This window comes from Penaeus vannamei, chromosome 19 (genome assembly GCF_042767895.1).
Source record: "Penaeus vannamei isolate JL-2024 chromosome 19, ASM4276789v1, whole genome shotgun sequence".
NCBI lineage: Eukaryota > Metazoa > Arthropoda > Malacostraca > Decapoda > Penaeidae > Penaeus > Penaeus vannamei.
This window is the reverse complement of record NC_091567.1, coordinates 23,457,919-23,462,918: the sequence shown is the minus strand read 5'-3', so window position 1 is coordinate 23,462,918 and position 5,000 is coordinate 23,457,919.

Sequence of the window (5,000 nt, the reverse complement as noted above, 5' to 3'; positions counted from 1 at the left end):
GGGGAAGGAGGAGATAAAAGACGGTGAGAAAGGGAAGGAAAAAGAAAGAGGTAATGGAGGAAGAAGTGGGGGAGTAGGTGAGAGGAGAGAAAAAAGTAAGAGAACTCGAGAGGTGGTAAAGAGAGGAGAGAAAAGACAGATGGAGAAGCAAGGAAAAAGAACGAGGTAATGGAGTAAGAAGTGGGGGAGTACGGAGAAGGGAGAAAAGAAGAAAACTCGGGAGGGGAAGAAGAAGAGAAAGGACGGAGGGAGAAAGAAGGAAAAAGAGGTAATGGAGGAATATGAAAGTGAGAGGGAAGTAGATGAGAGTGTTGGAGGCGGTGATGGAGAGAGGAAGGAGAGACGAGGAGAGACAGGCCGTTTTGCGTTTAATTATTTTCACAATTCTCATAAGTTGGTGTAGTTTCCCCTTTAAATAAGAATGTCTAATTTCACATATATGTTTAGCAACGTTTTTTTTTTTTTTGAGTGGATACCCTCTTCGCCCCCCCACCCCCCCACATACCCATCTCAAAAATGTTGGCTAAAACCTGACACCCTCTCCCTCTTCGACCTGACCTGACCTGACCTACATTCGCTTAGCTGTGCCTGTCAAGACCTGCCCTGTCTACCTTTTCTTTTCCTTCCCCTTCTTCTCTCTTAGAAGATGATAGAAGTTATTAGCTACATTGCTCCTCATTTTTCACAACTTCCATAGCAGAATGCTATGAATGAAAGCACGTACACACAAACACACATATGTACATATATATCTGTGTGAAGGTGTGTGTTCATTTATGTGCATGTGTGTGTGTTCATTTATGTGCATATGTGTGTGTGTTCATTTATGTGCATGTGTGTGTGTGTGTGTTCATTTATGTGCATATGTGTGTGTGTGCGTATATATATCTATCTATCTATCTATCTATATATATATATATATATATATATATATATATATATATATATATATATATATATATATAGAGAGAGAGAGAGAGAGAGAGAGAGAGAGAGAGAGAGAGAGAGAGAGAGAGAGAGAGAGAGAGAGAGAGAGAGAGAGAGAGAGAGAGATTTACGTATGTATGTATGCATGCATGTGTACCATATGTACCAACGGCACACGAGTCCAATTTACTTCGCAACGCTAAAAAAAAAAAAATAATGTAATTCTAGCCTCTGGATCCTTCCCCCGGAATCCATCTCGCACAATAGCGTGATCTCATTTCCGATACCAAGTCTAACAGCGAGAGAGAAATAAAAAAAATAAATAAATAAAAGAGAGATAAAAAAAACAGGCAATGATTAACTTCTATGTGTTTTCCTCTCTTGGATAGTTTCCTGAGAAGCAAAAAAGGCACAGAGAGAGAGGGGGTGGAAGGGGGGAGGAGGAAGGGAGGGAGAGGGGAGAGGCAGAGAGAGGATGGAGGGAGGGGGAGATGGAGGGAGGGGAGATGGAGGGAGGGGAGATGGAGGGAGGGAGATGGAGGGAGGGGGAGAGAGAGAGAGAGAGAGAGAGAGAGAGAGAGAGAGAGAGAGAGAGAGAGAGAGAGAGAGAGAGAGAGAGAGAGAGAGAGAGAGAGAGAGAGAGAGAGAGAGAGAGGAGGAGGAGGAGGAGGAGGAAGGGAGGGAGAGAGAGAGAGAGATAGGGATAGAGAGAGAGAGAGGGAGGGAGCGAGAGAGAAAAGTGAGAGAAAGAGAAAAAGAGAGAGAAGAGAGAGAGAGAAAGAGAGAAGAGGGAGAGAGAGAGAGAATTCTAAGTGCTTAATGTTTTTTATTGGCACATATGTTTATCAGTGTTTATTTGTGTTTGTGTGCTGTGTGTACGTGCGTTTGTTAGAATCCTTATTTATGTCTGTTTGTGTAAATCTATTCATGAGTGTATGTCTGCATTTATACATGAATCTGTTCGCTTTGAGTAAGTATACATGTGCATTTTTTGTGCATATATAAACGAGTCTGTTCATACACTGATATCTCAATTTTTAATCAGTTTTATCAGATAAACAAAATCTAGCGCCATAAAACTGCTCGATGGAAAATCCGAGGTCATAGGTAATGGCTTCGGAAAATACAAAAATAAACTTTCTCGCAAGTAATCCGAACACCGAACGCTTGTCACACCAAAAGCTTGGCGCGAATGAAAGGGTTAAACAGATTGTGCGATCCATTCCAGTCACGTGTTTCTTATCCTCCCTCCCCCACCTCTCTCTCTCTCTCTTTCTCTCTCTCTCTCTGTCTGTCTGTCTCTCTCTCTGTCTCTGTCTCTGTCTCTCTCTCTGTCTGTCTGTCTGTCTCTGTTCCCAACATTTTCTTACTTCTCTCTTCTCTTTCTTTCTCTCTCTCTCTCTCTCTCTCTCTCTCTCTCTCTCTCTCTCTCTCTCGCTCGTTCACACAGCTCACACACACACATATAGGATGTATATATATATATATATATATATGTGTATGTATATATATGTACATATATATATATATATATATGTGTGTGTGTGTGTGTGTGTGTGTGTGTGTGTGTGTGTGTGTGTGTGTGTGTGTATGCGTGTGTGTGCTTTGTGTTGTCTCCTTCACAGTATGCTTTCCGTATTTTCCCCTCCCAATTTCCGCTTTGGAAACTCTTTCGGCCCGAAAGAGGAAGAGGAGAGAACGAGAGAGAAAAAGATATATATATATATATATATATATATAGATAGATGGATAGATAGATAGATAGATAGATAGATAGATAGATAGATAGAGAGAGAGAGAGAGAGAGAGAGAGTCTCGCGACAAAGAGAGAGAGAGAGAGAGAGAGGGGTAAGTCTCGCGAGAAAGAGAGAGAGAGAGCCTGAACACCACGCTTGACGTACTAAAAGGCGAGGGATCAGGTGTGTGTCCTGAGTGTCTCATGCGTGCAAGGGGTGTCTCGGCGTCGGCGCTGGAGAGGCAAGGCAAGAAAAGGAAAAATGACCGTAAATTATTATAAAAGACGAAAATAATGGTCGAAGAAAAGTAAAGGATTATTTTGATAGCTCTTTATATTATTATTATTATTATTATTATTATTATTATTGTTATTGTTATTATTATCATTATTATTATTATTATTATTATTATTATTATTATCATTACTATTATTATAATTGTTATTACTATTATTGTTATTATTACGATTATTTTCATTTTTATTTTTTATTTTTTGTTTATTTATTTATTCTTTTTGAGTTGTCATTTTCGTTTATTCGTATGTGTATCGTATTCCTTTTACTCTATTTTTCCTGACTGCCTAACGAACATTCATATTGATACGAGGTATTTTCCACCGAATTATCAGATCCTTCTTTTATCCCATTATTCTAAACACGCCCTTCCGTAGCCCTCGAGCGACGGTTTCAGAATACGGTCAAAAGATATTCCAAACATGTAAATAACATTTAATTCCGGGAAAGCTTCAAAGGGCTTGGCATTTATCCCTCTCTCTATAACATAAAAAAACAGTAATGATTTGCATGAATATGTAAATGAGAAGATGAGGGTAGTACACGAAGGTAGATGAATCAGTGAGTAATTAATTTGGCTCCCTTAGGGTAAGTTACCTTCTATCTTCAGGTACTCTTGAAGAAAACTTTTTTTTTTGTGTGTGTGTGTGTTTTTTGTGGATTTTTTATATTTATTTTTTTGTGGATTTTTTATATTTATTCTCCCTTCGGTGCTCATTACTGGCAATATGTGGTTGAGTTTTTATATAGGTATTTTTTCTTTCCTTTTCTGTATTTGCTTTCAATTTCGTCTCTCAATACGGTTATAGCCCTAAGTCAAGTAAAGTGTGTGTGTGTGTGTGTGTTTGTGTATGCGTGTGTGTGTGTGTGTGTGTGTGTGTGTGTGTGTGTGTGTGTGTGTGTGTGTGTGTGTGTGTGTGTGTGTGTGTGTGTGTGTGTGTGTGTGTGTGTGTGTGTGTGTGTGTGTGTTTGTGTGTGTGTGTGTGTGTATATGTGTGTGCGTGCGTGTGTGTGTGTGCGTGCGTGTGTGTGTGTGTATGTGTGTGTGTGTGTGTGTGTGTGTGTGTGTTTGTGTGTGTGTGTGTGAGCTTGTGGAGGGGGGGTGCGTGTGTGCGTTGTTTGTGTCTTTGTTTATGTTCAGCAGAGAAAATGATATACAAGAATATTTACATTTTTTCCTACCCACCCTCATAAAATCAAAAATCGAAGTAACCATCACACATACCCACACACACACACACACAAACACGCACACGCACATACACACACACACACAAAAAAAAAAAAAAAAAAAAAAAAAAAAAAAACTGCCTCACATCAACAAAGACAACAAAGCAACAATCAGAAACAAGGCGAATGCACTGCAACGATCGCAAGCAAACACCAGCATTACATCCCCCTCATTGCACTGCACTGTTGCAAGCTGGACCGTTGCCTGCCGGCCCAGCGCGCGTGCACCGCTCTGTTGACTCGGCACACAACACGAACTTGCTCTCCCACTTCCGGCACGTGGAGTGTCTGCAGGTGGGAGGAGGGAGAGAGGGGAGGGAGAGAGGGGAGGGAAGAGGAAGGGGGGGAGGGGGAGAGAGGGGAGGGGGAAGGAAAGGGGGAATGGGGGGGGAGAAGGGGGAGGGGATGGAAGGGGTGAAGGGGGAGAAGGAAGGGAGGGATGGGAGGGGAGTGGAGAGGAGGGGGGAGAGGGAAGGAGGGAGACAGGGGAGGGAAGAGGAAGGGGGTAAGGGAGGGAAGGGAAGGGGGAAAGAGGGAAGGGGAGAGAAGGGAGGGATGGAAAGGGGGGAGAAGGGGAGTTTTTGGGGAAAGGGAAGAAAGGGGGGGGAGGGGGGAGGAAGAGGAAGAGAGAGGAAGAGGAAAAAGGAAGAGAGGAGAAGGGAATAGGAAGAGACAGGGGAAGGGGGAGAAAGAGAGGAAAGGGAAAAGGAAGGGGGTGTAAGGGGGTGAGAGGAAGAAAGAGGGAGGGGGGAGAACTGAGGGAAGGAAAGGGGGGAGGGGAGAAGGGGAGATGAAAGCAAAGAGGGGGGAGGG